This window comes from Colletes gigas, unplaced genomic scaffold, assembly GCF_013123115.1.
Source record: "Colletes gigas isolate AHSC1104 unplaced genomic scaffold, ASM1312311v1 Colletes_gigas_Sc00016, whole genome shotgun sequence".
NCBI classification, from domain to species: Eukaryota; Metazoa; Arthropoda; class Insecta; order Hymenoptera; family Colletidae; genus Colletes; species Colletes gigas.
The window spans coordinates 2,346,218-2,356,546 of NW_025106645.1; the positions used below are offsets into that span (position 1 = coordinate 2,346,218).

Here is a 10,329-nt window from a genome sequence, read left to right on the forward strand (position 1 = left end):
CTGTTCACTTATCGTTGAAACACCATTTTCTAGTTTCGTTTGAGAATGTATGTATAATTTTACAAAGCAGACAGTACATTCTCGATAACTGAAAATACTAAATACTAAATATTATTCAGTCTGATAAGAGTTAACGTTAAAAAAAATTAGCTTCGATTCCTGAACTATTTAAGAACATTTTATGTGGATTGCATGGTACATTGGTGAACCTAATTACAGACCTGATATTGCAATGTTAACAAAAATTAAATACCTTTACCATGGACGAGACGAGCAACGAAAGTTGTTTCTTATTGAATTTGTCGAATTGGCAGAAACATCTTGTATTGGAATCGACAACGAACAGAAAACAGCTGATGCAGCGAATTTCATAGTATCGAACGAATTTAATTTACATTCTTTCGACCAGTCGAGTTTTATGGTTGGTGAACAAGAACGGTGCGCAAAGTGAAAGGTTTTTTAAACGTTCGATACATATTTATAATAAAGTATAAGTGTATAAAACGTATTCGTTACTACGAATTGACAAAGAGGTAATTATTTTCGAGGGATGTTCAGAGGTTCGAAAAATCTTTCTATAAATCTGGACCATTGTTATCGTAATACTTTACCGTTTCATTCAGAAATTGACGATGCCTCAATCGATCATGTTTATTGCAGAGTTCCATCACGTTCTGACAGAAACACGGACCAATATTTATATGGCAATCGACTAAATTCGACCTTACGTGCGTGTCGTTCGAATTACAGCGAAACAGTGAACGGCGTTAAATGGAAATAAATTTATTACACCTGCAATCGAATTTCGTCGACTCGTGCCAAATCACGCGACCCACTTGTGTTTCGTTCGCTCTCGTACTTCGAACACAAAAGCATCGTTAGAATCGTTATTTTTAGAACAAAGATAAAATTGTCGCGCTATTAAAAAACCATAATAATTATATCGATTATTCCGGAGGTTCGAAACGATGGCTACCATTGGCAGACTATCCGCGCTACGAATAGCGATGACCTACGGGCCGGAATTGAGCTTTTTCGTCCTTTTGAAGGTGCTTATCACTATGCACAGATCCGACATAGCCGATCGCGAGCATAGAATAAAACCAGTAACTCCGGCGGTCATTCGAGACGACTATGACTTCGTCGTAATCGGGGCTGGTTCGGCGGGCTCGGTGATGGCCAATCGTTTATCGGAAAACGGCAGTTGGTCCGTGCTTCTGTTAGAGGCCGGTCCAGACGAACCGGACATAGCGGACGTGCCTACCGTGTTTCCGATTCTGCAACTCTCCCCGATAGATTGGAAATTTAAAACAGAAGTTTCTGACGAGTACTGTTTAGCGATGAAGAAACACCAATGCAGCTGGCCACGCGGCAAGGTAAACTATTGGGCTGTTCGGAAAGTAATTTCGTTTCTCTCCTTCGTGAAAAGGAACAATTTTCTTATAATATGTAAATATCTTATGGAATTGTGTATTGGCCATTCTGGTCCAACACCTTTTGTTATCTTCCTGGTAATAGCATGTGTTAAGGATTCTTAAGGAACCTTCACATCGCGGGGTGTATGATACGGACGTGACTGCTCCGCTATTTTTGAGGATTATGCCTTCGAAAAATTTTTACTTGACGAATTATGTTATGGTAATTAAGGAAACTCCAAACTCCACACGGGACTTGGAATCCTTGGAGCTCTTCCTTGCCTCAATAGCGATTGACGTATCGTAAACTCGTGGGAGCGCACATCTGGAGATTACCGGGGTTTTGGGGGCTTTGGCTTTCCCCAAATGTTTATAAAAAAGGCAACGTTTTTGCTCATTCTTGCATGGTGCACCTGGACACTGGACAGCAGAGTGGGTGGGAATGTTGCAAAAGGCAAGAAACGCCCTGCCAAGGTGACCACTTTGAGGATTGGCTTGACCAATCCTCTCAGCGGTTAGCGCTGCGCATTTTCGTCACCTTGGTAGGAGAAGCCGAGCTTAGGTTAAGGGTAGCACTAAGTTTCGGATTAGATTCGTTTGATCGAGCCTTACAACCTCGAGTCGACTCTCCGCAAGTGTAGAAATACTCTTGTGCAACTAAAAAGAACATCGAGCTCTTCCTTGAAGCAACGGGTTTCAAGGTTATCGGTATTTTCCCAAACACCAGTTCGATAATAAAAAGCAAAATATGCCAAAAATGCAGATTCTGATTTTCCATATTTGAACACAATTGCACAGAAACAAACAAGCCTTGAAGTGTCAGCTGTGAAAACATATAATGAGAATACGGTTTAGAATGAAGTTGGTTGGTTAAAAATACAATTAACGTCTCTGTGATAAGAAAACTAAATTACTTTCCGAATTGTGTTATGGCGTGAAATAAACATTAGGGTTCATTATGGTAAAAATTAGAAAAACTAAAATCATAAAATTATAAATGTTTCATTTCTATTAACCCCTTGACGTACGATTTAATTTCGAATAATTTGTTAAACCCATACTGTTTAATTTTGTTTAAATTTGTTAGTACAAGGAATGGCCACGAAAAAGAATAGATTTGTTTTATGAATACTTCGTAAATGTAAATATGTGTTGATTTTAATACATAAGACTTGATGACGAATGAGTAGCATTTACGATTGTGAAACTTGACATCAAGAACTTATAACGAGTCAGACTCGTCATTGCATGGTAAGGGGTTAAATTCACTGCGCCGAGGTCCGTACCATAACACCGTTCTAGCGAATAGGTTAATCGTAAAAATGTAAAAGATTAAGAGATCTCTAGCAGAAGCAAGTTTACGAAGCCATTGAAACATTTTTCGCTTTTCAATTCTCTTTCCAAAGTCAACTGCCCTTTTATCATTGAAGTAATTACTGTTTTAACAGAATCAAAGCCCTCCATAACGTTATTAACTATAACTAGCGTTATTCGAAGATGACCACTATCTTGAAGGTTGCCACCTTTTAGAGACCATGAATCACCGAATCAAAACGATACACCCCCATCGTGACACCTCCACAGGCAATTATAAATAAACTAAAATGTCCAAGATAACGACAGATTCAGATTTACGCTTATATTCGACGGTTCACTATTATATTCAATATTCCAAGTAACTTAATCGACTGATTGTGATTAGTGTATACCTTTCGTATCCTAGGAACTATTCATTCGTCATTAAGTTTACATGTGAAGTAATACTTAAAAGATTTCTTTCATCAAATTAAATTTATTTGCTCAACCCCTCAACAAATGGATTGTTCGGAAAGTAACTTCGTTTTTCTTTATTTTTTTTTATTTATTCATGTTTTACGCTGGATTCTCTTCCTTTGGTGTGGTTATATTTTGTGGTAGGTGTACTATTGTTAATGTACATGGCGTAAGGTAAACAGTGTAGGAAATGAAACGTGGGAGGGCGATCTTAAAAATGAAAAAACTTTATACAGTTACTGTTTCGATGTTTAATAAAAACTAATTTGACGGGCAAAAAAGACACTAGAAGAAATTAAAAGGAAAATCGGAAGGTAACTAACTACATGAATTCGACAAGGGATATTCACAAAAATGAAGAAGTTACAAGATTTCATTTAAATAATTAAAGGAAAACTAAATTTCACAACTAAATATATTTATTTTGTAAATTGACAAACGTAAATATTCTAACTTTTAAGATGTAAAGGAAAAAACACAGTTTAAGGATTAATCTCAAGGATTAAATAGATGAAGTTATTAGCCTGTAAAGCTGCGACTGAAAACCAGTTTATTCGTTAATGGAGAATAAAATTTTCCCCACTCTTCTTTTATCGAAAATTTTGTAGTCCTTTATAAATGAACTTCATTGTCACCAACGTTTCTATGATGTAATAAGGATAATTCTGAATAAACCATAAGCGACGAGGCAAGTACCCGATTGTCGAAATTAAAACTAAAATTCCCTAGGTGCTCGGTGGAAGCAGCGTGTTGAACGCGATGCTGTATATTCGCGGCAACAAGGAAGACTACAACAATTGGGAGAGGCTGGGAAATCCAGGATGGGATTACAAGAGCGTGTTACCCTATTTCAAAAAATCCGAGGACATAAGGATCGAGGAATTTCAACGTTCTCCTTACCACCGTACCGGTGGAGATCTGACGATAGAACGTTTTAGGCATCGAGAACCTATAACCGATTATTTGTTGAAAGCAGGCATGGATTTGGGATACAAAGTCCTGGACGTGAACGGACCCACTCAAACAGGATTCACGTACTCGCACGGCACACTGAGGGATGGACTGCGTTGCAGCACTGCAAAAGCTTTCCTTCGAACGGCTTCGAAGAGGAAAAATCTGCACGTCAGCATTCACTCGGTCGCGGAGAAGATTTTGGTGCACGAAGGTGACTTGCAGTTTTGATCGATCGACTATCAAACGAAAATGCCTTCGAGAATGCTTTATTAAATTGGAATATTAATTTTTTTTGCGAGAAATGTTATTTGTCAAGTTGCGACGCATTTTGTAAACAGAATATTTATACATTTCCAGCGCTCGCCACTAGAGGGCTACGCTCAACTTGTCTCTCTCACGAGTGCTCGACCATAGTACTATAAAACCACCCTAAATAATTGTTGACATTTGTAGAAATGGAATATGCCATACTTGAGATTAGCAATCTATGTTTCTTTAGGAATAGTTGAATTATATTTATTCTAAAAAAATGAACTACAGAAAACTGATTGGTTCAAGCATTCGAATGTTGTTTTCTGTCAATATTTCGTCAGTTCTGTTTTGTCTAGTATGTTGGAAGTGTGAAAATATTAATTTGGTTAATAATGCTACGTGGAAGTTATTTAAGTGAGCAAGAAAAAGGCAAAATTTTAATTCTCACAATGTTGTGATCAATATGAACAAAATAAAAAAGGGGGATCAAAGAAGAAGCTTTCCTCCAGATCTCAACGTTTAATCCTTAACAAGAAATATGAAAAATCGACTAATTGAAATTCTTGAAAATAAGGAAGGTCCAATTCTTACTAAATTGTTGTTATAACTTAATTTAATTATATTCTCAACGCAATATTTATATAATTTGTTTAATAAGAATACTCCGTTATTCTGGTTTTATAGTTATGAAAGAAGAATAAATCAGTTTTCTTTAATCCAATTAATTCAATTTCAAATATGGTACACTTTTGAAAATTTTAGAGTGGTTTTATAGTTATCACGCGCAGTGTATACGCTACTCGACTGACCATTTAATGTCCGTACTAATTCCTTGAACTAATCATTCGTAAGAGATTTTTGAAATTTTTTCCTCTGGTACTGACACATGAAAACTACTATAACCCTACTGACTCAAAATAGAACTAAACACTAACTCTCATTCTAAATGCAGGTCCTAGGTTATAAAAAAAAAACATTGATCTTACTTATCTCTTCTCCCTCTTTCCTTTCCTTTCACTTCATCTTCGCCATAAATAATATAAAATAAAATAACAAGTCTTGTTAACACGTTCACTGCCAGATCAAAATCGTATAATATTCTGCAAAGGTAAAATTTTGATTTTAGACCATTATAAGGTACATAATCTACAATTTATTACTTATATTTCTAACCTTGTTAAAATTCACAAATTCTACGACGTCTTAACTAGAAAATTAATTTTTCTAGCGTCGTAGTGGTAAATCCTGTCACCCATGTCTAGGTGACGTGGCAGTCAAAGTGTTAACTAGAAAAATAGACCAGAATCCTGAGAATATTTCGAAATAAAAGAATTTGATTCGCAGACGGAGCATCGAAAATTGCAAATGGCGTGCAATTCCGTGTGGGAGGAGCGCTCCGGAAAGTGAGAGTAAATCGCGAGATTATTCTGTCAGCCGGGACGATACAATCGCCACAATTGTTGATGCTGTCAGGGATCGGTCCCAAGGACCATCTGAACGAAACTAAGATCCCCGTGGTGCACGATTTACCAGGCGTGGGCCAGAATCTCCAGGATCACGTGGCGATGGGAGGAATGATTTATTTGGTGGATCCACCGGCGAATTACGCGAAACCAGAACCTTTCACGTTCCTTTTATCGAGCTCGATTACTCCTGAAACGATCAAAGCGTTCGCCGTGAACTACACTGGACCTTTGTACTCGTTGCAAATGGCTGAGGCTATGGCATTCGTCAATACAAAGTAAGTATTTAGAGGAATAGCTACTTTAGAAGTCCGAATTCCGGAAATCTCGAATAATTTGGAGGGAATAAATAATTTAATTATAAAACAATATGGAGATCCTAGAACAGAGAGGGAAGCATCCTCGATGGAGGAACATTAAATAGAAAAGTTTCAGAGTCGTGATCAAGCTATCAGACGGTTTAGATTTTAGGTCTAAATTTTGCCAAATAGAAATTCCTATTTTTATGTTTGGATATAAGTATGACATTAATTCCTAAAAACCAATCAATCTGTTACTGGGGTTTTCAAACGTATCTACGTATATATGTATAATGAATGATTAAATACTTATGTACTTTAATTTATGCATTGCAATATTCACGAAATGGTAGACGTAATGTAATACATAGATTGAACTGATTCAAAGTACAATGTGTCTCGTTCAATTAAATTCCCATTGGAAAGAACTTAACATTTATTACATGTACGGTTGATAAAAGCGTTAGTTATTAACTCTGAGATAATAACGTACAAGGTGTTCCATTGTACATGAAAATGAAAGCCATAAACTCGTACATTTTTTTATTAAAATAATTGTATTTGATTTGGTTGACACGTCTGTAGTTACTTACTACAGTGAAAACTCGATAAATGTCGCTACTCCGGGTCCGGTCAGCAACACTTACGGAATAGGAGAATCGTCTTTCGAATTTGATTGTAGTTTGCCGACGCTTCGAACGTAGAAAGAGTCAGTAGCTAAAGAAGAAAGAGGGACTGAAACTCGGATTTATCGCCCCAGTTTAAATATCCGCGTCAGTGTGACCACACTACTGCACAGAAGAAAGTTTTTTATTTTTTACTTTTTGTTAATAAAAATTTCACTATCATGTTGGGGAGATTTCTCTGATTAAAATGAGGCTAAACACGATATAAATCGGTCAATATTTGGTAGCATAATATTGAATTAAATATTGTACTTGCGAGTCTTTCTCTCTTTATTTATCCTTCTTGTGCTGTCCTTTTCTGTGTTCGGAAATATCAAAGAACGACGCATCGAGGTGCTGGCTACATTTATCGAACGGGAGGTAGCTATTTTCAAACGGAACGGTTCCACCGTTTCGTAAGTGATCAAAAACTGCAACACTTATGAAATAGGGGGTTTCGTTAGCTACCACTGTTGGATAAATGTACCAATCCACTGACCTTGCGAAGATACGAGTACACAATATTTAATTCAATATTATGGTAACAAATATTGGCCGATTTATATCGTGTTTAGTCTCATTTTAATTAGAAAAATCTTCCCCACATGATAGTAAAATTTTTATTAAAAAAAAGTAAAAAATAAAAAACTTTCTTCCCGTACAGTAGTGTGGTCACACTGACAGGGACATTTAAACTAAGATGACGAAGGCAATAAAGATTTTTAAAGAAAGCCGCTACGTCTCCGGTTACACTTCGCCTCACTGGTTCAAGGGGGATCCCCCTAGTGGTGGGGATAAAAATGTATCATTTATGGAACAGCTCTTGAGGACATTTATCGAGTTTTCACTGTATTTCCACCTTTATTTCCGTGTATGATTTTTTGCCCATCCATTAACGAAGTCTCGTACATTAAAATCAACATGTTTTTGCATTAACGAGCTATTTGCAAAGCAAATCCGTTCCTTTTTGCGAGCATCGCGCGTACGAACAAATTTAAACGAAAGGAAACAACAATATGTAAAACGGATACATAAAATTAAATATTATAACGAAACATAACTTGCTTTTAGATACGCGAACGTATCGGCTGATTATCCCGACATACAGTTTCTTTTGTCCTCCGAAGCGGACAATACAGACGGTGGTCTGTTCGGGAAGAGGGTCTGCAACATCGAAGACGAATTCTACGCGCGTTTATGCGAGAATATCGTCTACCAATATTCGTACTGGGTCATTCCGCTTCTTCTCAGGCCTCGAAGCAGAGGATACATCAAGCTACGCTCAATGAATCCGCAGGATCATCCGATTATCGTTCCTAATTACTTCAAAGACCGCCATGATCTCGACGTCTTGGTAAAACAACCGATAATTACAGGAAAATTTAAAGAACAAGCAATTAAACGGCTACGAAAAAGGCTAAGATAACTTTCACACGATACTGTGAAATACTTAAATCGACGTACTTTTATTATTTAACAAGGGAAACATCTGATTTTCTTTTTTTTTTAATTATTAACAGCCAATAAGCGAAAGTAAATAAAAATGTACTATCCAACGATGACTTGATGGCTAGGCACGCCGATTGGCTGGACGCGAACGAGACGTATGGAGATAGAGTAGGATGGAATAAGAGTTAGCGACATTGGCGTAACCGCGCGCTCATAATACTAACCATGAATAGAACAAAAATCTTTCCCCACATTTTACAGTATCATTATAATTTGTAAAAATTACCCTGCACAATTTATCTGCTAGCCGAGTTTATTATGGGCCCGATTGGTCTGAACGTCCATCATTATCGCGTAAATTAAACATTTCTCTTGCAGGTATCGACCTAGTTATAATTTGCCTCCAAACATAGACGACTTATTTATTTGTAGCAGTCCCTATCCCGCCCATAGACAAGCGAAATGAACTCCTTTTGTCACAACTCTCTAAAGGATGAATGAATCCGATAAAATAAGCATTTATGAAATTCTTGAATGAAAAGAAATGCATATAATTTATTCGAATAAAAATCTTTCATACAAATAATTGCATACTTATTCTTAAATATTTGCAAAAAGATCTCAAAGCTTATTGATAATTCTTACATTTTTAAAAATATTTCATATGAATTATACGTTTATTCATGTTTTGGTTTGTTTATAATTTGTGAAATGTTTGAAGACTATTCTAGACTTCATCAAATTAATGAACTTGCATTATGTGTAGACAGTAAGTAAAAGCGTAGATATCGAGATCCTACTACTATGTAGCGTGACGTCTCTCCTTGCCCTTGCCCCGTTTAGTTTGTGGGTGTCTAGCCAACAAGTCGTCGATGGATAGTACATAGTTCGGGGTACAAGAAAATCAATTTTATTTTGCACACGAATTTCAAAATTATTGAATCTTTCTGATTAACAACAATTTTACGATCGATTAAGAACGATCTATTATTAAAACATATGGGTCTAAACGATTTGTTCAAACTTTACACTAACTTTTTTCACGACTAACTGACCATTGCGGCTGTAACTACTGATGCATGCATAAAAAATTGTAATATACAAAGTTCGACTAAAATCCATGAATTTTTGATTCACGACAGATAGAGGGGGCGAAGATCATCCATAAATTGAGCCAGACCCCAACGATGAAGAAGCTGAACGCTCGCCTGAATCCGAACCGCGTCGCGGAATGCTCGTCGTACGAGCATCTGTCGGACAATTATTGGCGATGTCTCGCTCGTCACTACACGATGACGATTTATCACGCGTCAGGGACGTGCAAAATGGGGCCCAAAACCGACCCCACGGCCGTCGTTGACCCCAGACTAAGGGTTCACGGAATCGCTGGACTGAGAGTCGTGGACGCTTCGATCATGCCAAAAATTATCTCCGGGAACACTAACGCACCGACGATCATGATCGCCGAGAAAGCTGCTGACATGATCAAGGAAGACCTGGGAACGTAAACGATTTGATTTTGCCGGGTTTTCGAAGAAATTCGAACGTGTTGCGTGCGCTGCTGATTGCAATAACGATGACAACGACGATAAGGGAGACAACGATGATAGATACGGGAACAGTACCACTATTGATACAGATAAGAACAAAAGAGATTTTGGCGAATGCCTCGTTCACTGTATTTTACACCATTTTCACCAACGACACTCGATGTCACGAAAGACTCTGTTATTATAATTTTAGTAACACTTGGATTGCTCCCACTGATCAACGCTGTGCGGATCGTTTGTATTAAATATCGTTAGAAGAAAATCTAGCCAATCATTGTTATTCGAACCCATGTGTCTCAACTGTTGTCCACGCTCCTTCAACCATTGTGAAACGTCACACGTTTCACTAAAATAGGAAAACTAGCGTAACGTTATTACAGATATCATGAATTCTCTTCGACACTTGTTTCAACATTTTTTCAGATTATTTACGATCGATTGAAAGTGGTTTGATTAATTGAACTCACCTTGTACACGCCCCCGAGTCCTTCAATATTGTAAGATACGGT

General features: G+C 37.3%; 1 protein-coding gene and 1 pseudogene across 2 annotated transcripts in view; one reads left to right on the forward strand and one right to left on the reverse strand.

Annotated features, from left to right (window-relative positions):
• LOC122400222 (flotillin-2) overlaps positions 1–10,329 on the reverse strand; it is a 168,353-nt gene that overhangs the window by 44,216 nt on the left and 113,808 nt on the right. The window lies entirely within an intron of this gene.
• On the forward strand, positions 9,168–10,115 carry LOC122400233 (annotated as a pseudogene).